At 42.2% G+C, this 24,630-nt stretch overlaps 1 long non-coding RNA gene and 1 pseudogene across 3 annotated transcripts; one reads left to right on the forward strand and one right to left on the reverse strand.

The window, feature by feature from the left end:
- The first annotated feature begins 8 nt into the window (after positions 1 to 8).
- On the forward strand, positions 9 to 18,405 carry LOC126942200 (uncharacterized). Of its 3 annotated transcripts, none has more exons than XR_007721524.1 (5): positions 25 to 94; positions 6,854 to 7,361; positions 10,706 to 10,775; positions 15,709 to 15,819; positions 18,192 to 18,405. It is a non-coding gene; the product is annotated as an uncharacterized LOC126942200 (long non-coding RNA). The 3 variants fall into 3 exon arrangements; XR_007721526.1 differs by having other exon boundaries at positions 18,247 to 18,405; XR_007721525.1 differs by lacking the exon at positions 6,854 to 7,361 and having other exon boundaries at positions 9 to 94.
- LOC126942168 (40S ribosomal protein S24-like) lies at positions 8,367 to 8,855 on the reverse strand (annotated as a pseudogene).
- Positions 18,406 to 24,630: the final 6,225 nt, after the last annotated feature.

Consider the following 24,630-nt stretch of genomic DNA (forward strand, 5'->3'; position numbering starts at 1 on the left):
ACTTACAGATCTGTCCCCTGCAGTGGCATACGAGGTTCTTGAGGGCAAAGACTGTATCTATGTTAATCCTGTCCCAGTGTCCGGCCAATAGAAGGTATTCAGTAATAGCTATTGAGTGAATGAGTTAATGAATGACTGAATGAATTGGTAAATGAATGCTCATACATAAGTCTGGAAAACAGACACACGAAAGATAATAATTCTTCAGATAGCTAAGAAAGACATAGCCATAATTTGAACTGAGAGGAAGTAAATGAGAATACAGGAAAAAAAGGGGGACTGAAGAATCCCAAGTTTGGGTCTAAAAACATAAGCCTAGAATATAAAATACAGAAAAACAGTTGGTCTGGGTAATGATTAATGAGGTCAAACCTTTTGAACTAGGTTCAATAATAATAAAAAGATTTTCCTTCAGACTCTTTTCTTGTACAAGGTACATGACTCAAGGCATCATTACCTTGTAGTAAAATAGTTCAACTCCACTTAACAGACAGTCTGTGTTGATGACTACTAGATGGCAGGATAGGCAAAGGTTTTGGTTCCAGTGACTCAATATGTAAAGGAAAAATTCTGCCAGATTCCTTGAGTTCCAGGCAAGAGGCTTTGAGGCAATAATGTCAGGGAATCAATGGTTTAGGGCTAATTTCATCAGAAACAACAAAATAAGTATTCGAAGGTGTCAGAACATATTCAAACTTGTATTTCACACAGATATATGTCTTGGTTGTAAGGTCTTAGAAAGAGGCCCACATCTCTCCCTGGTTCTCACATGCCTCCCCTAAAGACGGTGATTAAAAAGCCATTCTTGGAACAACACCTGACCATCCAGTGCCAATGAGGTCAGTATCTTGGCAAGAGATTAGACCCAAGTTGGGTCCGTGTCTGGCCTTGGTGTTGATGTGCCTATCACAGATCTGTTCAAGTGAAAGAACCTAAGAACTTCACCAACTGTTTCTGGATAGGCCTGCCCCAAAATAGGCAGAGAGTATCAAAGCATGAGGAAATGGTGCTGATATAATAGTAGGCATTATATTATATCAATATTAGATATCAATGACTAGGTATGTGGCATTCTTCCCCACTTGCACCAGCAGATAAAGCCATGAAGAAACAGGTAAAAAGGTTTATCACCTCTTGGCCAAGTATGGTGGCTCACACCTCTAATCCTAGCTACTTTAGGAGGCTGAAATGGGAGGATCGCTTGAGGCCAGGAGTTTGAGATCAGCCTGGGCAACATAATGAATCCCTGTCTCTTAAAAAAGAAAAAGCAGGGGGTGGGGGTGGTTATCACCTCCTGCTCCTATGAAAAGGCTCACTGGAGTCAGTCAAGTCCTATTGCCTACATTCTCAATCTGCTCAGCCCCATGACTGTCTTAAACACATTCTGGGCAGGCAGTATGGACCTGGACATCAGACAGCCTGGGCATGCATTAACCCCTGTTTTGTGTGAGTTTATGATCTAACTCAACCAAAGCTTAGTGTCCTAATCAGTGAAATGGAGATAGTATTAGGAAATCCCTCACAGGGTAATTTAGGAGATCGGTCATGATAATGGATGTAAAGGGCTTAGTACTCTGCCTCTGCCTTAGTGTTAGTTATTACTATTGGTTGTGGGGATCACGAGATAGTCTTCCAATCCATGCTTCCAGTGGATTGGGAGAGAGGGTTTGTTTATGAGCAGTTTGATTCACTGTACACCCATCTAAGTCAAACTGACTCTTATGCATTTTGCAATTTTCTAACAGGTTTTCATCTGCTATACTCAAGGTGGAAATTGTGCCCCAGGCCCACACAGGCTGCCCGTGCCTTGATATGTTAAACTCCCATACATAACCTCATTCACCCGCAGTTGCATTCCTCAATATTCTTGAGCCCAATGTAGGGGCTGAAATAAAAGGCTGGCCTAGCCACCATACCAGTCAGAGTCTATCAGGGAGGCACAACCACTAGGATATGTGTGCACACATGTGTGTGCATTTATGTGTGTGAATATGGATTTGTTACATAGATTGCTCCTTGCACAATTGTGGGATGGGTTATGTAGTCTCTATAAAGCCTAAAAAACATTGCTGTTATAAAACAATAGTTTTATGGGGCCATTAAAATATATTTACCTGTATAATTTCACTTTCTTTCTTCTTTATTCCTTGCGTCTCTGAATTCCTGTCTAATATCTTCTTCCTTCTACTTAAAGAACATCCTTTAGAATTTCCCTTAATTCTCTAAAGTGGCATCAAATTTTGTAGTCTAAAAATGTCTTTATTTAGCCTTCACCTCTCGAATATAGGAAAAACAAACTCTTTTCCTCTAAACTCATACCCAACACTTCTGTGACCAGGTATGTGGGTTTTTGTTTTTGTTTTTGTTTTTTCCACATCAACCGATTCTCTGGATACCAAGTGAGTGTCCTAAATTCAACTGCATTCTGACACTATCTACCTGGAATTAGTGTCAGACCCCACAAGTTAAAAGTCCTACAAGACTACCCCCACTTCAGATGCTACTCAAAAGTCCAGGTGGTTGTCATCCATTCATCCATGCTCCTGACCAACTGGCTATAAATTGGAGTTTCCCATGATCCCCTCCTTGCAGTCAATTATTTGCTAAATTGGCTCACAGAACTTAGGAAACACCTGTGTTTACCAGTTTATTATAAGGGATACAGATGAACAGCCAGATGATGGAGTACATATGGCAGGGTCTGAAAGAATTGGGGTGTGCTACCCCACTGACACACGCATGTAGTCATCAACCCAGAAGCTCTGTATTACCTATAGTTCAGGGATTTTGATGAAGACTTCATCACATAGGAATGATTGCTTACAAACTTAAGCTCCAGATCCTCTTCCCATCCCAAAGGATGAGGTGGTGGGAGCGGGACTGACAATTCCAAGCTTCTAATCACAGCTTGGTCTTCTGGTGACCAGCCCCCAACCAGGAGCCCACTGGGAGTCACCTCACCAGAACAAAAGATGCTTTTATCACCCAAGAAATTTCAAGGGATTAGGAGTTCTGTGTCAGAAATTGGGGTCAAAGACCAAGTATTAGAACAAAAGATGTTACTAGCACCCCTAATAGCTGAGGACATTACAAGGGCTTTAGGAGCTCTGTGCCAGGAAATAGGGAAAAAGACTAAAATATGCATTTTTTATTATGAATCACAATATGTTCTTAAAACATATTTTAGCTGGAGGGGTGTGTGTGTGTGTGTGTATGTGCACTTTTCTCTTAGTACACTTGAAAACACAACTTTGCTGTCATCCCACTTCTATTGTTGCTGTTGAGACCTATTGAATGTATTGCTGCTCCTCTGAAGGCACTATCTCTTTTCTCTGATTCCTTTTCAGATCTCTTTGTGATTGTTATTCTGCAGTTCCACTATGCTAAGTACCTTTCAGACTTACTGTATATGGATTTCTATCTTTTGAAAGCTTGTGAAAATGTTCAGCCATTATCTTATCAAATATTATGTCTGTCTTATTATTTCTTTTCTTCGCTTCTGAAAGATTCGTTACACCCGTATTAAACTTTATTATTCTACATTTCTTGCTTCATAACTTTGCTTTCAAATGTTCCACGGCTTTCCCTTTCTATGAGGTATTTTGTGTAAATCAAGAGCTATACTCCTATTCAGTGATTCTCTCTTTAGTCATGTCTAACATGGGTGGTGTCAAATTCATTGATGCAGATTTTTATTCCAATTATTACATTTATTTCTAGACATTCTACTTCATTCTCTTTCAAATCTCTTTAGACATTAAAGTTTGTCTATTTTTTTAACATTAAAAGAATTTTAATTCTGTGTCTGATAATTCCAGTATCTAAGGTCTTTGCAGGTCAGTTGCTATTGTTTGTTGTTTATGCTTATTCACCTCACAGTACCTTGTTTCCTTAAATGTTTATTATATTTTTCTGTGAGCTACTTGTTTTCCTTGGAAATTTATTTGAGGAAATTCTTTGATGTCTGAAATTAGGGCAGATTCTTTCCTAAAGGATTTATACTTACTTTTGTCAGATGCTTGGAAAACCACTAGTCCAGTGTCCCTTGAAGCTAAATTTTTACCTTGAGTGTGTTGTTGTTAGAGTTGTTGTTTTAACTAGATAGTTTGAATCTGTGCTGCAAGTGAGACAGGAATTAAGCAGGACTTATTTTACAGGACCCTGCTTATAAGACAAAGTGCAAAAAAGAAGCCAACCAAAACCCATCAAAACCAAGATGTGACAAAAGTGACCTCACTGCTCATGATACATTAACTGTAATATATTAGCATGCTAGAAGACACTCCCACCAATGCCATGACAGTTTACAAACACCAAAGCAAAGAAATTACCTTATATGTTCTAAAAGGAAAAAGAACCCTCAGTTCTGGGAAATCCTCACCCTTTCCCTGGAAAACTCATGAATTATCCACTGCAGCTTTATTAAGTCATCAAGAAATAACCAAAAAAATAGCCAATCAGCAGCCTATGTGGGTTGCTCTGCCTACAGTGTAGCCACGCTTTCATTCCTTTGCTTTCTTTATAAACTTGCTTTCACTTCATCAGCTTGGTTTTGAATTCCGTCCTGCGTGGAGTCAAGGACCCATGTGGCTTCCTGAGCTGAGCCCCACTTTTGGGGTTTGCCCTGCCCCATAAGTGTATGTGATACAACTTTGCAGAGGTGGGTTTTCCCAGCTCTGTTCTGCACCAGGAAACTGAGCAATTTTCCTTGCAATGCTACAGTGTGGTAATGGGGGACGTGCATATTGCTGATGGAATGAAAGCCAAACTCTGTACAATATTTAAAGAGGTTTATTCTGAGTCAAATATGAGTCACCATGGCCTACAGCACAGCCTCCAAAAGTCCTGAGAACACATGCTCAAGGTGGTTCGGTTACAGCTTGGTTTTATACATTTTAGGGAGACAGAAGTTATAGACAAAGACATAAATTAATACATTCAAGGTATACATTGGTTTGGCCCAGAAAGGTGGGACATCTCAGAGTGGGAACTTACAGGTCATAGGTGGATTCAAAGATTCTCTGATTGGCAATTGGTTGAAAGAGCTAAGCTCTGCCTAAAGAGTTGAAGTCAGCAGAAAGAAATGCTTGAGTTAAGATAAGGAGCATGGTATAGGCCAAGGTTCTTGTTAGGTAGATAAAGCCTCCAGGTGGCAGGTTTCAGAAAGAATAGATGGTAAATGTCTCCTTTTGCATCTTAAAAGGTGTCAGATTCTCAGTTAAATCTCTTTTTGATCAGGAAAAGACCTAGAAAGGGAAGGAGCTTCTCTACAAAATGCAGATTTCCCCCACAAAAGAAGGCTTGGCAGGACCATTTCAAAATATGTCAAAGAAATATACTTTGGGGCAAAATATTTTCATTTCCTTTAGGGCCTGTTGTCATGTGTTGCTATACCAGAGTCAGATCAGAATTTGGTATCTTATTGCCACAAAAAGTCTGTTTTGTCCGTCTTATGATCTCTATTTTAATGATAATTCTGGTCAGTTGTGCCTAAACTCCAAAGGGGAGGGTATAACACATCTGACCTCTCTTCCCATCATAGCCTGAACTAGTTTTTCAGGTTTCTTTGGGATTCCCTTGTCCAAGGGTGGAGGGTTCATTCAGTCGGTTGGGGGACTTAGAATTTTCTTTTGGTTTACAATGTGTTTCTACGCCAGGCCTACACTAAGGGTGGGGTTCTTCAGGGTACCATATTTGAGGGAAGAGGGTCTCCCAGGATGTCCCACTTTGGCTGTCCCATGCTTTGCCTCCTGCCTCTGGTGCTCCCAGAGGCAATGAAAGCTGAAGCTCAGAATCAAGCTTGGCAAATGTCCCCAGGCTAAAAGCTGACTCTGTTCACTTCTCTCAGTTCCCACTTCCCCTCAGATTTTGCCCTGTGTATTTCTTGGTTTCTTGCCAGCTCATCAGTGCTTTTAAGAAAGCTCTGATTTTCAAACTTTTTAGTTATTTTCAGCAGAAAGGTTGATTCGGCTAACTAGATTGCAATATTGCCAAAAGAGATCCCTGCAGAGCTTGTTTTTGTGAAACATGAAGAGAAGAAAATGATGTTTAATAAGATGCACAGGTTGGTAAATAATGCTCTGCTATTAATCTTGTGAACAGGTATTTCAGTCATCTTATGTGAGTCAAGCACAAAGTGACTTTTCCTTTCTTCTCAGGTAGCATGAAGTGTTACAAGTCAAGCGTGTGACTTTCTGAAAAAAAGAGATAAAAAGACATGTGAAGAAGGAAATGGATTACAGAAATGAAAGAAGGGTTCTTTCCCTTGGGTTAGAATTATAAAATTTCCAAGTGAAGGTGAATAAGTCTATACTAGTGTCGAACAAGTATAGGAGTAAAAACAAATAATCCTGAATAAATAACATGAATCTTTTGACACTCTTAAATTGGCCTTATTTTAAAAAAAATAGATAGAGTTTATCTGCTAACTTTTCCCTAAGTGCAGACACAAAAAGAAAACTAAGCAGGAATCCTTTTCTCTTTCACCCAGATGTAAACATGATTTTTGCCTAGTGAAAGTGGTAGGTACCAGAACGAAGTTCTCTTAACTTACCAAAAAATAAGCAAAAACACCCAAGTGAGCATCTCCTTTCCAAAGAACCCTATGCTAAGTCACTCCCCCGTGTATGGATGGCTCCCCTCAGAGACAGGTAGACACTGAGCTTCCTTCCTTTGAGGAGAACAAGAGGTAAACAGCAGGTGCCACCAGACTGGCCTGGAAGGCAAGAGACCAGTAGGTGGGCTCAAGGCCTTATTTTCAAACTTATGAATTGAATTTGATGACCGTTAGGGTCTCTCTCAGCTTATTAGATGAATAAACAATAGGGAGCTTTTCTGTCTTTTGTTTTTGCAGGTCTGAGGCTCCCATCTAAACATCAGCTGTTGTGAACCTCCTTGCACACACTGGGGAAAGATGCCCATCTGTCCTTCCTCTTCAAGGTCTCTGCACACACCTTAGCCTCTCCCACAGTCCAGCACCCCTTTGGTCCTGTTCTCAGTGAGGGAGAAAGGAAGGAAAATCATTTGGGAAAAATTCAGACCGCAGAAGTGGCCTGCCTGAAAAGTCACAGTAACAGGCAAAAATAAAATAACTTGGGAAAAAAACTCAGGCTGCACCTGCAAACAGATAAGCAAACGGGGTCCAGCACAAAGGTTCTTTGTTCTTTGTACAATTAGTGAGCTCCTAGGAAAAACTTTCCTCCCCTTTACAGGCACATACACGGTGGGAACTTGCACAGGGAGGAAGGGGGCTTACCTAAAACAAACCCATAGTTATACAAACAAGAGAAGCAGTGCTTTGTGCTTGCCTGGAGACATACCCACAGCTGCATAAGAGAAGAATTGCACAGACAGATTTACTGGTAAGAAAAGTTACTCAAACAGTTACAGGGAAGAAAGCAGTTTCTTACAAAAAGCTTTTAAATTCAGCTGTAACCCGGCAATCCACTTGGACTCCCCTCTCTGCTGCAGAACGCTTTCTTTTTTCGCTTATTCAACTTTGACTCCAACCCCACCCTTACGTCTGCATTCCTTAATTTTCTTGGATGTAGGACAAAGAACCCCAGGGAAACCGCTACATTAAGGTACGTTGGTAAGACTGCAGCATCAGCATGACGGCACAGTATTAGCTCAGATAGACTGCATCCTCTAGGATATTTCTACAGAAGAACTTTTGTGAGAGAGTGAGTGGCTATGGGAAGAGGGTTTTCTAAATGTGGTGGGGTTTGAGAACGGAGATGTTAGGCTCCCCTTTGACCCTGAGCTAGGCAAGTGGCCAGAGGGATGAGAAAGGTTGGATTCTCTAAGTCTAAACTATTAATAATATCCTCACATTGGAAACTGGCCATGGCTTTCATAGCTTCTCTCACTCGAAGTCATATTGCATGACATGGCCAGTTTAATCTTCCAAACATTGTTATTAGTACCTAATTCTCCTGTCTCAAATCAGTTGTGGCTGCCTTCTGCTTGTATAATAAAGTCAAAATACCTTAGCTTGGCTGGCAGCGTCCTCTGGGAGTGAGCACTAATTTATATCTTCCCAAAGTCCTGATGTTCTATAAATGCCTGAATCCACACCTACCCTTGAGCTTCCCACTTCGTACAAGTATTTCCGCTTAATTCTTTCTGTAAAATATAGTGGGGTTTTGTTCTGAAGTTGGCTCCTTAAGAAGAGGAAGTGTTTCAGGACAAAGGCAGACAGCTGTCTCTGCTATTAAGGCTCTTTGATTTGGCTCAGTACGTTCCAGTCTTGCTTCCGTAAACCATCCTCATTTGCAATTGTGTCATCCACCACCTGAGTCCCACTGTGATTACCTATTTCTAATCTCTACACCTGATTCTGGGGCATTTCAAGGTCTAAGTGGAAGCACTAGGATGCCTTTCTTTCACTTGAAAGTTTTTAGTTTATTAATCCACACAGTGTCTGCAGATAACATCATTGCAGCATCTTTACTCCTTTGGCTTTTTGCCAGCACCAACATTGGCCTTTGCCAACCCCCTGAGTTTCTTCATTCTATTCTTGCATTCTTCTCACTGCTTTCTTGAGGTCTTTTTCTTCTCATGGAGGCAGGCCATGTCTTGCAAGTCTATGTTTGGGTTCATGATTCTTTACATAATCCAAAAAAATCATAAATCACACCAAAGTCAGCTATCTTGCCACCACCAAAATAAGTTCTGAATCCAAATACAAAGATGACATCCAGTGTGGTCTTGTATATTTTGACTAATTTTTCCAGAATTTCTGTCTTAGGTACTGTTGCCTTCCCAGTGTTAAGGATATCTATGACCATTTGTTTCCTTTGAAGTATTTGGTTGGTTATGAGTTTCCTGGTCCAGATAGTTACTGTGTCATTCATGATGGCAGGTGATCTGCAGACAGCCAGGGAGGAAAACTCAGGAGGATGCTTTAAATCAGATGAGTCTATCTGTTTCTGAGCCCCAGATTGACACTTACCTAGTATGTGTGTGTGTATATATACATATATATATATATATATACACACACTCACGCACACACATTATATGTGGTATTCATTAATTCTATCTATGGCTATGTAACAAATTACCCCCAAACTAGCAGCTCAAAACAAGAAATATTTAAGTAATTATTATTATTACACACAGCTTCTAAAAGTCAGAGATTTATAGGCAGCTTAGTTGGGTGGTTCTCTCTTAGGGTCTCCCATGAGGTTGCTATCAAACTCCCAGCTGGGACTGAAGTCATCTGAAGGCTGGACAATTCACTTTCAAGTTCATTTGTGCAATTATTGGTAAATCTCCATTCTTTGCAGGGCCTCAGTTCCCTCTACAGGTTGCCTGGGTATCCTCAAAAGCCAATGATGAGAGAGAGAGAGAACAAAACAGGAGCTGCAGTGTCTTTGGACCTTAATCTTGGAATTCATACATCCGCATTTCTGCCATATCCTATTGGTCACATAGATCTGGGAGGGTACTATTGGTGCGTGTTCACACAAGGACAGAGGGATGTTTGTGGTCATTTTGGCGGCTTGCTGCCACACCCAGCCATGTTTTTATGCCTCCCCATACACATTCTAACATCTTTGAAATTGGGGTGCTTCTTATAATCAAAGGTATGTCATAGTTTAATTGGCAAAAATCTCTAGTTAGTGGTATATAAAGTAATCATGTGTCTTATAATTGTGATATCTTATTCAGGGAACTATCCCATAGGGATAGGAGGCTTCCTGACTCCTGGCTACCTGTCTCGACCATGTTGCTCAAGGTCCCATCGAAAGCCTAGTTGCTGTCCCACCATGTGATGCTCAGCTCCTTTTCTATGCCCTTGCCCACACTGATCCTTCTGAGGTGACTTCTTCATAACTTAAATGACTAAATCAGGCCTAAATCCTCCAGAAGCTTTCTCTGACCACCCTAGAACAACATAGTCTCAGTATCCTCTGTAGTCCCATAGCACTTGTTAATGATTCCATCCATTCGGTGCTTAATTTTGTACCTTATAGTAATTGTTGAGGTTTCATGTGTACCTACTTCACATGTACATGCTGTGTATATGCCCTGTGTGAAGAATAAATGTTGCTGTATGCATTTGGAGTCCTGTTTTATTTTTAAAGCAGAATTTTGGGACTCTTCATAAAACAACAACAACGAACTTCTGCTCCTTGGGTGAAATTTTATAACTAATCTGATAGACAAAATTATAATAATCAGAAATGTACAACTGTACAAACATGCATAAGTCAAAGATGCAAAGGCTGAGTCAGAGCACCTCAGTTTCCAACAGTTCATCTACTTCATGATGGTTTTGTTCTCTGTAACATCTAAGTTATAAGATTTATTTGAACATGACTTCTGTGCACTCCATTGCACCATGGGGTGGGGAAAAGGTGTCTGGTCTATTTTTGCCCACAAAAATAGGATTTCTTTCTGGGAACAGGGTTAGGAACAAAAGATTAGTACCTAACAAAACTCTTGTAAGTGGTTTAACTTATTGTCTTATAATATTTTTCAGGATTCATTTAAACAAGTGAATTGATTTTATCTATCTATGTGTCTATCTATCTATCTATCTATCTATCTATCTATCTATCTATCTAAGTTAAGGGAGGTTCAACAGAATCCATGTTATAAGAAAAAAAGTTGAGGGAGGGTAAAATGTATGAACTTCAAATAAAACTAACTAGAAATCCAGCAGACAGTATTGCTAAATTTGGGGATTTTCTTTCAGCTCCTTGGATCATTTACCATCCACTTCCTCAGAAAACAAGCAGTTCAGGATTGTTGCTGGAAATGCGTTGGTAAGGCCCAGCCCAGCTCTATTCTGTCACTGGCTCAGAAGCACTTCTATCACCAGATATATATAAGAAAAAATGAATCATCACTTCTACCTCATATCACATCCAAAAACTATCTAGAAATGGAATATAGGCTTACACACAAAAGCTAAAATTATAAAAGCTCTTTAAAAAGCATAGGGCAAAAATCTTTATATATTTGGGATAGGCAAAGTGGGTTAGGCCATGTAGACTGTTCACTGGGCACCACTTTTCAATTCAGAGGGGCAGGAAGTAAGGCATTCCCTTTCAGTATTGGGTCTAAGCTGTACTGACCTACCTAGCCCTAAATACCTGACACATTTAACTGAATTTTGTTGGTATCTATTCTCAGTAGAGGTTAGAGCCCAGAAAAGGTGATGATTCACTGGCACCTCCTCTGATATCTAAGAGTGCATGGATCTAATGTTCTTTAGTTCTTCCAGGCTTGGGAATAACTATCTTATAGATGATATTACAAGGGTGGATAAGATAGTGTCTATAAAACACTCTGAGATCTCTAGAAGTATGATATCTAAAATTCACAAGGGATCACTACAGGTAACTACTCTTCACAAGAATATGTTCTGACTTGTTGTTTCCAAGACTCTGTCTTCCACATATATACTGGGATGTCTGTTGTCTTACTCTATCTTGTGCTGCTATAACAGAATGCCACAGAATGGGTAATTTATAATGAACAGAAATGTATTTCTCACAGTCCTGGAAACAGGGAAGTCCAAGAATGAGGCATTGGTATCTGGTGAGGTCCTTGTTGCTGCATCATATCATGGTACAAGGCAGAAGGGCAAAGAGAGGGAGAGACAGAAAGAAGCACACACTCATCCTTTCCAGGGTCAAATTCATCCTTTCATAATAAACCCACTCCCACAATGCTGTGGTTTGAATGTGTCCCCCAAAGTTCACATGTGGGAAACTTAATTTCCAATGCAACAGTGTTGAGAGGCGGGGTCTTTAGGTCACCAGGGCTCTGCACTCATGAATGGATTAATGCTATTATTGAAGGAGTGGGTTAGTTATTGTGGGAGTAGGTTCCTGATAAAAGGCTGAGTTTGGCCCCCTTTCTCCTTTCTCTCACCCATGTGGTGACTTCCATCATGTGCAGGAAGGCCGTCACCAGATAATGGCACCCTGTTGTTGGACTTCCCAGCCTCCAGAACTGTGAGAAATAAATTTCTTTATAAATTACCATCTGTGGTAGTACAAACAAAACAAACAAAAATATGTAATAACGAACCCACTCCCATAATAATGACGTTAATCCATAAGGGCAGAGCCCTGATGGCCTAGTCACCTCTCATTAGACCCCAACACTGTTGCACTAGGAATTACATTTCCAACATATGCTTTTTGGGGGACACATTTAAACCATAGCATCTGTGTTTAAACATTTATAGTTAGTTTCAGAGTTGGTGGGTGACTCAGGGAACTGGTAGGTTAACACAATATACACGATATACCCTGCCTGTTCTGTGCCCTCTGCCTTCCTCCCTATTGTCTAGCTCCCCTTGAGCATGATGACAGGCAAAATTTGTTCAAATAAAGCAATTGAAGAACTCTTCTTTTAACTTGGTCCCTGAGTGTCTAAGTCCCTGAAACATGAAATGGAGACATGTCTTCAACTCAACAACATCACAGCCTCTATCCCTTGCACACCATGGGAAGCACTAACCATATTCATTAGGGATCTAGTTGCAGAGTATATATCAAAGGAGGAGGATAGAAGTAAGGGAAAACAATTATGTTTAACAAATGAACTAAAACAATTATGCAGTCACCCACTGAGTAGAGAGCTTTGAGCTCTGCTTCAAACGGGTTATGAAATAACTGAGAAACTGTATTGCAATTGAGCTAGACAGCTATTTCAGAGGACTCTTTCACAAGATAAGTCAACCAACATCACTGGTTAGAGAAATCTAAAAGGTGCTCTGTTATCAGATCTCCTGTGAGTCTACAATTAGCAATTTTTTGTAATTTTTAGAAGTTAAATAATATCCATACAAAGACATTAAAATGATGCCTCTGGTCATCTGGTGACAGTTATATTTGTTATAATTTTTGACTGCTCAGCATCTCCTGGCCATTCTTCCTATGTTGAAGAATCTCCCCTATTTTGCCTTGCCTCCCCAAAGTAGGAACCAGAAATGTTCTTTCCCATCCTTCCTTGGCAACTTTTGGAAACCCACCTCCTCATGATGGGCAAGACTTCTTATCATGTGGCTGGAAAGAAACATCTATGATATATTTATTCCATGACCCATGTATCATTTTGTAGGCTGCCAAACATTCAGCAGGCAAGTGGATGGTCCATTTATTTGCAAGCTTGGGCTGATGCTTCTTACCTCTAAAAGCTAAGAACTGTCAGGCCTGGCGCGGTGGCTCAAGCCTGTAATCCCAGCACTTTGGGAGGCCGAGACGGGCGGATCACGAGGTCAGCAGATCGAGACCATCCTGGCTAACCCAGTGAAACCCCGTCTCTACTAAAAAAAATACAAAAAAATAGCCGGGCGAGGTGGCGGGTACCTGTAGTCCCAGCTACTTGGGAGGCTGAGGCAGGAGAATGGCGTAAACCCGGGAGGCGCAGCTTGCAGTGAGCTGAGATCCGGCCACTGCACTCCAGCCTGGGTGACAGAGTGAGACTCTGTCTCAAAAAAAAAAAAAAAAAAAAGCTAAGAACTGTCATTGCTACCAAAGATTGGTACAGTTAAGCATGGGCATGTGTCCTAGGTCAATCAGACACATTCACATGAAGCTTCAATGGGGAAAGAAGAAACAGGTACCACATACACCTGTTTCTAAGGAGGATGGAGGCAGAGTGTTGGAGCCTTACAGCAAGCATGACCATGGTTCTTTCCAGGCCCACAACTGGGGTATTACTGCAGTTTCTCTGGAATGCCTTGTGGTGTCGTATGTCTAGCTCTGTTGGGGGCACAGCTATAAAACCTGACTTTGACCTCCTTGTGTTCTTTAAGGTGCCTGATACTCTTTAATAAAATTCTTTCCTGCTAGTTAGAATGCTGAGTAATATACAATGCTTTTTAGAAGCTAAATAAGAGGAGAATATGTGACTATTTTAGAAAGCTGTTAAAAGTTCATGCCAGTTGGGCGGGCACGGTGGCTCATGCCTGTAATCCCGACATTTTGGGAAGCCAAGGTGGGCAGATCACCTGAGGTCAGGAGTTCAAGACCAGCCTGGCCAACATGGTGAAGCCCCATCTCTACTAAAAATACAAAAAATTAACCAGGCGTGGTGGCATTTGTATGTAATCCCAGCTTCTTAGGAGGCTGAGGCAGGAGAATCACTCAAACCCAGGAGGCAGAGGTTGCAGTGAGCCAAGATTGCGCCACTGCACTCCAGCCTGGGTGACAGAGGGAGACTCAGTCTCAAAAAAAAAAAAAAAGATTGTACCAGTTGATGGTGGCAATAGCAGTACTCAGCTTTTAGAGATACGAAGCATTGGCCCTAGCTTGCAAATAAACAGACCACTCACTAGCTTGCTGAATGTTTGGCAACATACAAAGTAATACATAGGTCACAGAATAAATGTCGTTGACTTTTCTTTCTAGCCACATGATAGGAAGTCTTGCCCAGGATGAAGGGGTGGGTTTCTAAAAGTTGCCAACACCACTCTTAGTGCAGGAACTCACTGAAATAATCCCTGTGTCCTGTACTGTAACATTAGACATTGGTCCATGGGGAGGGCAGACACTCAATTGGTGATCAGCCACTGAAGGCTGCAAAAGACTTCAATTGAGTATAAATATGATCCAGGAGAGAGAGTGCATGGAAGTGACAGACGTGTGCTATGATTTGAGCCCTTCAGCTAACCAGCTCAGAAAATATACCCTCCTTCCATCTGCAAGGAGCATATTACAGAGTGAAATGATTGTAGGATTCCCCAGACAAATCCTTTACTATAATGTCTTTCTACAAATATTAGACAATGAACAAACACATAGAGCGAGTCACCTGCAACTTGTCAAAACAGTTTATAATATTTTGCCAGATATTGCTAATTCCAGTTTGTGGGCAAGTATTGATTTTTTTAGGTAGATATACCTTTGGCACCCTAATAAGTTCGCCTAAAGTTAATTTTGAGATTCTGTGCCAGATAGGCACTCTTGGGTCAAACAAAGTCTACCAATCTCAGGAGATCAGAGCCCAGTATAGGAAGACCTAGTGAAGCTGAGAAGGAGGTCTCCACGTTGGCTGCCACCCTGGCTGGCACTCAGGCACCTGGAGAGTTGTCTCAAGCCATGGGTTCTCTTGGGGTCACTCTCAGCAGCAGGCACCTGCCTGGCTCTCACGCTCAGTCATTGCTGTGATTCGGCTCCATTGTCCCTTCTTCCTCCACTCCTGCACTGTGAATTACCTTCCCTCCTGTCTTCAGAATTCCCTCTAGTTTACGGCTTCTGCTTACTCATAAACACTTCTGCCTTATGGCTTCAGTTGAGTGCCTTTTATTTGTGTATTTCAGCTTCTGCTCCTACTCCTGACTGCTAATATCGATGACAGCAGTTATCTTCAAATTCCTCATAAGGGGCTCCAATGACTTCATTTAGCCACTCTGCACAGCAGACCCCATTAGTCAGAGCTCTCCAGCTGTCCTCCAGAATACAGACTTGAGCCCAGATAATATGGTAGATGAAGTGGTGTGCCTTGCTTCACCCAGGCAGTTCCCCTTTTGTGTTCCATACTGCACTACACCTCACAAATGGGTGCTTGTGCTGTACTGGTCAGCTCCTTCTCATATATTAGAGCACAGAAAAGAGATAGACAGCTAGATTGTGAACATTCTGAACTTGCAAGTAACAAGTTGTGCAGAGACTATCTGGGCAGATTGTATTTTCCAAAGATAACCTCACCAATATATCCCATCCTGCATTTTCTCCTTAGAGTTGGAAGTTGACACTGTGGGTGCATGGTCCTTCCTGTTGAATCTAAGCAGGCCTGTGACTACAGTGGAAGGGAAGCTTCCTGACTTCCAAGGCTGACTCATAACAAGTGGTACGGCTTCCACCTATCTTCTTGGGGTCCTTGCTCTTGGAATCCAGCCATGATGCTTGTGGAGGTGTTTCTGCTCAGTCCTCGCTAATGTCCTGGTTGACAGCCAGCATGAACCACCAGACACACGAGCATTCAGATGACTCCATCCCTCAGCCCCCAAGCTGCCCCAGCTAATGGTCAGTGGAGCAGAGACAAACCATCTCCACCAAGTTAAGCACAAATTTGCAAATTTATAAGAAAAACAAAAACAAAACAAAACCAACTCCATCTTAATAATTTAGGTTCGGGGCACTTTGTTACCCAGCACTGGATAACTAAAAGTATCTCTTACCATCTCCCCAGTGATCTTATCCCATCCACAGATCCCCCTCTTTCCTGTATGCTCACCATCATCATCTCCACTGGCTCCTTAACCTCAGCCTTTAAATGTACTTTAGCAGCTTCCAGCCTAAAGGAAGAAAAAAAAAATCTCTTTATCAAGTCAGATCCCTTCTTTCACTCTTACCCACTAGCTCTGTTCTTTCACATTCAAATTTACTATAATGGTTATCTACTCAACGCAGCTACCTTTAAACTCCTCTGAGCTACTCTATTTACAGCAAGCAAGCATTTTCCCTCTGCCCAGTGAGCTTTTAGTTGCAAAACCAATGGACAACACTCAATATTTATTTTCCTCCTTGTCTAACACCACATATCTCACTGTGGGATGTCATCTGCTCATTTGCTCCACTACTACCAAAATGCCTTCAAGTCTTTATGCACTGATGTGCAACTCTTATGTACTAATGACTGAGGGCTGGAAAACAGCTGGGAGGAAAGACAGAAATGTAAACCAAAGAAAATGACTGAGGCAAGTCTCAATCAACTTAGAGGTTTATTTTGCCAAAGTTCAGGATGTGCCTGGTGAAAAGGAACACGAATCACAGGAACATCTGTGATTCGTGTTTGTTCCAAACAGGGTTTGAGGACTTCAATATTTAAAGGGGAAAGAGTGGGCAGCAGAGGAAACAAAAAGAATAAAAGGGGGGAAGGGTAAACAAAAGGTGGCATGTGGTTTCTTTTGAAGCTCTACAGATCCCCATATTTCCTGTATCTTCACCATCATCCTCTCCACTGGCTCCTTAATTTCAACCTTTAAATGTACTTTAGCAGCTTCCAGCCTAAAGGAAGAAAAAAAAGATCTCTTTTTTTTCTTGTTCTTTTTGAGGCTTTGATTAGCACTCATCAAATCCACATTTTATATGTTAAAGGAGTGAGTTGAGGACCACGGTCAACCATGCACTTGTCTCATGTTCAGTGAGTTTGCATTTTTATATAAGATAAAGTAAACAGAGACCAGGGGAAGCAGTCATGAGACATGCATTTGTCTCAGGTGAGTGGAGGGGGGATTCCTAGTCCTGCCTGTCCTGCACCTGTGAAGATAAGCTCTTAATTTACATTGTCAGGGTAAAATTCACAAGAGTTTCAGAATAAAGATCTTGGGGCCCCCAAAGAATTTCCTCATGAGCAAATTGTGAGAGAGGCCACCTGGGGAGGTATGTGGCCTTCTATCTTTGCATCTGTCTACTTAGGAACAAAATGAAGGCAGTTTTTGTGTGACTCAGTTCCAAAGCCAAACTTTTCTCTTTGGGCATAGTTTGGGGTCCTGAATTTTTTATTTTTCTTCCATGTAAACAAGTTAGGATTTATTGAAAGACTTCCAAGTGCCAGGTGCCTGTCTAAGCACTGTCAAGCAATAAAATTTCAACAAATTCAGTTTAATTATCTAATTGGCTTTTATTAGCAATTCATGAATCGGGCAGCATCACATTTATTAAATAAAAAGGTGCTCTAATGAGCTGAGCAGAGGAAGTTGGCTTTACAGAGAGCAAATGACAGAAGAAAGCAAAAACAAGGAACAAAAAACAGATTGTTCATTTTAAAATTATTTTCCTTGTAGGGTTAAGGCAGATGGGAATTCATTATCACACTGCTTCAGGCTGACCAGGCCCCTTTGGATTGATTGCTGTGAATCTTGTTTAGTAAAATGTCCCATGTCTAAGTTCAGTTTCATTACATGGCACCCAGCATGAGTGACTCCATTCTGGTTTGGTTTGGTCTGGTCTGCTGGAGATTAGTGCGTGAGCTCAGTCAAAAACTATAGACTCTTATAAATTTCATTTCACAGCACTTTTGCCTAGGTTGATAGTAAAGAAGGAAAAGTGTAGTAGAAATGTGGTAGCTGGCCCTGAACTGGCTCCCAAAGATCCTCACTCCTGGAATCCATGCACTGTCCCTTTTCACAGTGAATAGAGCCAACCCGTGTGACTAATAGGATACTGCAGAAGTGGTGGTGCGTGGCTTCTAAGAATAAGTAATAAAATGCATTGCAGCTGCTGCCTTGGCTTCTGGGGAAGCCAGCTGCTGCATAGTTAGATCACTCTGCAGCAAGGTCCCCAGCGAGGAACTGAGGCCTCCACAACAGCTGGCACCCGTATGACAGTCACAGGAAAAAGCCACCCTGGAAGTGGATCCCGTCACCCCAAACAAGTCTTCAGATGGCTGCCAACTCAGCCAACATCCAACTCAGCCTCACGAAAACTCCCAGACATGGTGAGAAATAATAATGTGTATTGTTTTAGGCTACTGCATTGCGGGTATTGATTATGCAACAGTAAACAATTACTACAAGAAGTCGGGTTCTACCGTCAGAGGAGCCGGTGTTTGATTTTCACTTGATCACACGGCCACATGTTAACTTCCCCAAGCCTGAGTTTCCTCCTGCAAAAATGACAGCACCCACTTCCTGCTGTCATTTCGAGGGTTACATTAGATAATCCATGTAGAATGCTAAGCATGATGCCTGACATACAGTAAGCTTGCTGCAAATGTTAGCTCCCATTACGACTATTACTCCAGCTCTACCTATTCAAATTTTTGTGCGGTTATCAAGACGTGATTCTTATAACAGCATTTGAACATAAAAGAAGTGATAGTAATGAAGGGACCCACTTGGATCCACCCCAAGACGGCATAAAGATTACTTTAAATTGAAGACATTTGAAATACAGCAGAGGCAGAAAGAAGACTTTCTGGAGCTTCCCTTATCTGAATAAAGGCAGAGACTTCTGAGAATAAATGCCCTGTCCTGGGAAGTTTCCAGCCAGGAAGGAGACTGACCATTAGAGAAGGTGCATAAACAAACCTTATCAAAAACCATTTACCTTCCATTTGTCCTCCTAGAACAAATCTTCTATCTTTACTCCATCCTCACCCTCACCCTTTCCCTTCCCTGGTTAAGCTGGCATGTAAGCCCGTACCCCCAGCTGTTCAGTGAGTTCATCAGTACTGAGTACTCCCACAGACAAGGGAATCAACTTCATCTTTTCTTTTGTTAATATATCAATTGTCAGTTAATTTGCAGACCCCTGGTATCTGGACCTAAGTTAATAGAGGAAAAGTTTTTCTCCCAACAGTAATATAGCATCTCCAAGGAATGCCATAGGTATCAAAATAAAATAGAAATAATAAAGGAGTACCATTATTAACTTGGATTTAGAGAAACTTAACCCTAGAATCCATTTTGTCCAGTTCCCTGTGTGATGTAGAAACGGAATTCTGCAACTTCTGTCAAGGGCTGAGCAGTACTTTTAAGCCACTCTGAGATAAGAAATGTCACATACATGCTAGAACCAGTGAAAACTGGCTGCTGTTAACAAGGAGATCTTTCAGAAAAATTCTTCTGAGCCAGCCTATGCCTGCCGCCTACTCTCTTGTCTTCAATAGCTGATTAGCCCTTCTAGCTCCCAATTCTGTCTTTCTCTCGGATTTAAGATTTCTGGATGCCCCTAATTACCCTTTGCAAACAATATATTTCACATTACCATCTTGCGGTGCAACACCGGGTAAAACTGTTCAAATCAAGAGAACTCTGATTCCCACCCCAAGTTTCGGGAGATTCGTTCTTTTCCTGCTACATTATTCCCGTAGAGAGTCCTGAGATGCCCCTGCATGGCCTGTGCTGGTTCCTGACATCTGCTCCTGCCATCAACCCGCTCCTTCTAACTGGGAGGTAGTGAGACTGCAGGTAGAGGTGGCTTCTCTTACTGTGGCCACATAGCCTTCTAGGGGAGTCTGTAGACCTCCAGCCCAGAGTGCCAGGGAGATCTAACTGACCTTGAGATGGGCAGGCCCATAGTGCCACCCAAGAAGGGCCCAGTTGGCAGTGCAGTCATGCCTCTCCCCACAGGTACCCTTGCCCAGGACTGGACGATGTCCCTAGGCACCTCAGGCAAGCTAACTGGGCTACAATTTGGTCAGCATTGTAGAGGTGTTGAAAATCCCAGTGGCACACCTCATACAGGAAAACACACCCAGTGCTTAATAGAACCCACCTTCTTCTTTTTTTTCCATTTTTTAGAAAATTGTGGAAAATATACATAATATAAAATTTGCCACTTGTTATTATGTACGGAACTGGTGGGTTATTGGTCTCACTGACTTCAAGAATGAAGTCGCGGACCCTCGTGGTGAGTGTTACAGCTCTTAAAAGATGGTGGGTCCGGAGTTTGTTCTTTCTGATGTTCGGATGTATCTGGAGTTTATTCCTTCTGGTGGGTTCACGGTCTTGCTGACTTCAGGAGTGAAGTCTCAGACCTTCGCAATGAATGTTACAGCTCTTAAAGGTGGTGCGTCTGGAATTGTTCATTCCTCCCGGTGGGTTCATGGCCTCGCTGACTTCAGGAGTGAAGCTGCAGACCTTCATGGTGAGTGTTATAGCTCATAAAGGCAGCATGGACCTAAAGAGTGAGCAGCAGCAAGATTTATTGTGAAGAGCAAAAGAACAAAACTTCCACAGCGTGGAAGGGGACCTGAGCAGGTTGCAGGTGCTGGCTCTGGTGGCCTGCTTTTATTCTTTTCCTTTATTTGGCTCCACCTACATCCTGCTGATTGGTCTATCTTACAGAGAGCTGATTGGTCCATTTTACAGAGTGCTAATTGGTCCGTTTTACAGAATGCTGATTGGTCTGTTTTGACAGAGTGCTGATTGGTGCATTTACAAATTTTTAGCTAGACACAGAGTGCTGATTGGTGCATTTACAATCCTTTGCTAGACAGAAAAGTTCTCCAAGGCCCCACCCAACTCAAAAGCCCAGACAGCTTCACCTGGCAATCCCCCCCCTCTAAACAGGACACCCTAACTGCGGTTGGGAATTTGACTGATGACTGCTCTAGCTAAGAGCTATCCCTGCTGGATAGGGGTGAAGAAGGGGCCCCGCAGTTGTAGTGTCCTCCAGAGGGGAACTCTTTAGGCCAGTGGAAGGGTTAGCAGGTTGGTCCAGGGGTCCTCAGTAGAAGTTGTTAGTTGAACTCATTTGGGGTTCCATTTGTAAAACCATCTGTAGCTTGATGGCCTCGATTCTAGAGGAAACAAATTTGACAAGAAGGTTAAAAATACAGGGCCTAAAGGTGAGTAACAGCAAGATAGCTGCTATGGGACCTAGAAAAGGGAGACGCCATGTTGCCCAACTCCAGAGGTTGGTATAAGAGTTTGAAAGGCGTTGTCTGATTTCAGAAGCCTTTTCCTGTAAATGCTGGGCGGCATCTCATACTATCCCTGACTGGTTAGTGTAAAAACAACACTCTTCCCCTAAGAAGGTGCAGAGTCCTCCTTTCTCAGCAGTGAGGAGGTCTAGGCCTCGGCGGTTTTGGAGAGTCACTGCTGCCAAAGAGTCTATTTGGGACTGTAGGGTAAGGATAGATTTTGTTATTTCTTGCAAACTGTCTGAAAAATCCTTTGACAATGTGTGGTAGTAGGATAACGAAGTAGATAAACTGGCTATTCTGGTTCTTATAGCAGTAGCCATTCCTAACCCTATAAGTAGGGGTATTAGTTGTATGGCTCTGCACTGACGGACTTGAACTTTGAGGGGTACTGATAGGGTCTGATTTCCTGGGGCGATGTTAATGTTGGGACTTAGAAAGACTAAGGTGCAGGTGCCTGTCCAGTTAGTGGGGAGGCAGCTATAGGTTGATGTTCCACGTAAGAATATACCTTGGCTGGGTAGACAGAACTGGTTGTGTATGTTAAAAAGGTGTGTGAATTTGTTGTTTTTGTTTTCCCATACTCCTAGAGTACTTGCCAAGGTAGCTCCAGTGAGTGGCTGGAAAGGGGTGTTGGGAGCAAACTGAGTGGCTCCTTGTGTTCTATTTTCCCATTGGAGAAAAAAACGTTTTGTGTCTACTAGGAACCATTTGAGAGAGTGATTGAAAGAGGGGATGAGAAGGCATTCACTAGTGGTGGGGACGCTGCTGCAGGGGGTGCAGGGGTGAATGGTCATGCAGGGAGTATGTTTGCTATTACAAAACCTGGACTGTTTGTTAAGCTGGGAGGAGGTGATGATTTTGGGGGCCCTGAGAAGCATACAAGCCGTCTGAATGGAGCTGTTTGGGTGACTCAGAAGTTACTATGACTAATTGGGGCTTAACGTTGTAGGGTGTGATTACACTGATGGGCTAGTAGGTAATAGTAATAGGGAGTAGTAAAAGCTGGATTGCAGCTTTTACGTCCTGTTAGGGTATTCTTGGTCCTATTGAAGATGGAAAAGTCGGCTAATGATTGCATATTTGGAAGTCAGAAAGGGTCTTTTCCTTCATAATGAGGGTGGTAGGTTAAGTCGGTAAAGACCCAGTTTTTTTGCAGGAATGGGAGTGGCAACGTAAGCAGAGGTTGATAGAGAGATACAAAGCCAACAGTCATTTGTCAGGGAAGGATTGGACTGGTTTAACAGAGACTGGGTTAAGTTGAGAGTCTTGTAGAGGCAATTAGAAGCTAGTGGAAGGGGAGGGGTGATTGTATGAGGTATCCAAGGAAGCAGGAGGGATAGATAGGTAAAGAGTAAATAGGAAGGTAAAGAGGGCGCTTTGGAAGACGAGATCATTTTATCCAGGCTGAGTTAAAGGTAGGAATAAATTGCTGTCAGAAGGAAGGAAGATAGAAACAAGGTTAATGTGCTTAGGATTTTCATCCTGGTAGGAGCTACAGTATATAGTCCTATCACAAACAGTATGGTTAGTATGCTGCTTAATAATATGATGAAATAGTAAAAGGATTCCATTAAAAGGGCAAGGAGGGGTGTTAAAGATACAGATTATGCAGGTATTCACTTATCCTTTTTAAGGAGGAAGGGGTTTTTCCTCAGGATCAGTGGTAGGAACCTTTTTAGTCTGGGATATTTCCTTCCGAAATAGGAGATGCAACGGTTTGCATGTGTATCGAGGCTGGCCTGGCTGATCTTGGGACTCCTGAGCTGACAGTCCTGCAGGTTCCTCAGGGGATGTCCAATGTTTAACTCGGGTGTGGTGAATCCAAGATTCCACTCCTGCCACCTTAACTGCAGTTGGGGTAGAGAGGATTACTGAGTATGGTCCTTCCCACAAAGAGTCCATGGATGGGGAGGTAGAGGGGAGAGATTTGACCAACACTAGGTCTCCTGGTTGAAACAACCCTGTTCCCTTTTCTCTGTGACGTCCTTCAGGTAGGTTTTTAAGGTTTTGTTGATATTTTGCCAAAGAAGTTATATCATTGACCAAGTTGGCCGTTTCCTGATCAAGTAGGAGGTCATTTGTGAGAAAAGGTTGTCTATACAGCATTTCATATGAACTGAGCCCCATTTTGTGAGGAGAATTTTGGATTCTCAACAAGGCCATGGGCAAAAGAGTAGGCCATGGGAGATTTCTTGTGTTAGTTTCCTTAAGTGCCTTTTGAGTGTTTCATTTGCCTTCTCCACCTTCCCTGAGGATTGTGGCCTCCAGGCACAGTGAAGGTGATATTGTATCCTTAGCGCCCTGGAAATTCCTTGAGTTATACTGGCTTTAAAAGCTGGACCATTGTCACTCTGTAAGCTTTGGGGAGACCCAAATCTAAGAATTATTTCATGAATTAGGACTTTAATCATTTCCTGAGCCTTCTGTGTCTTGCAGGGGAAAGCTTCTATCCAATTTGTAAAGGTATCGACACAGACCAATAAGTATTGAAATCCCTTTGACTTAGGCATATGAGTGAAGTCTAACTGCCAGTCCTCTCCAGGATACTGACCTATTCTTTGTTCCTCCAAAGGAGCCTTACGATGAACCAAGGGATTATTCCTTTGGCACACCTCACAGGCTTTGACTACCTGTGAGATGGTCTGGAGGAGATTTGGCTGTAAATAGGGATGTGGCCTTGAGTGTTTTTAATACCCATATGAAAAGTTTTCTGGAGGCTTTTAAGTATTTTCCACTGGCTGGTTTCATATATAAGCACCTTTCCTTCTTCTGTCATTAACTACCCTGAGGGGAGAAAATTATGCCCCTGTGAAAGTCCCCATTCTGTTTCAGTGGGGGAATACTGGGGCTTAATCTCTTGGAAGGGGTTGTTCCACACCAAGGGTCCTTCAGTAGGTATTTCTAATGGGAGATTCTGCCTGGCAGCAATTTTGGCCTCAGCATCTGCCTGACAGTTTCCTTCTGCCTTTTCTCCTTCACCTTTCTGATGGCTTTGGCAGTGTAAGACTGCCACCTCCTTGGATTTTTGCACTGCGTGCAATAACTCCATAATTTCCTTGTGGCATTTAATGGGGGCTCCCCCAGAGGTTAGGAACTCCCTTTCTTTCCATATTGCAGCATGGACATGTAGGATTAGATAAGCATACTTGCTATCTGTATACACATTTATCCTTTTTCCCTTTCCCGGTTCTAAGGCTCAGGTAAGTGCCACTGGTTCTGCTAACTGGGCTCTAGTCCCTGGGGGAAGAGGCTTACTTTCAAGTATGGTTACATCACTAACTATGG

The sequence above is a fragment of the Macaca thibetana genome, chromosome 1 (assembly GCF_024542745.1).
Source record: "Macaca thibetana thibetana isolate TM-01 chromosome 1, ASM2454274v1, whole genome shotgun sequence".
Lineage (NCBI taxonomy): Eukaryota > Metazoa > Chordata > Mammalia > Primates > Cercopithecidae > Macaca > Macaca thibetana.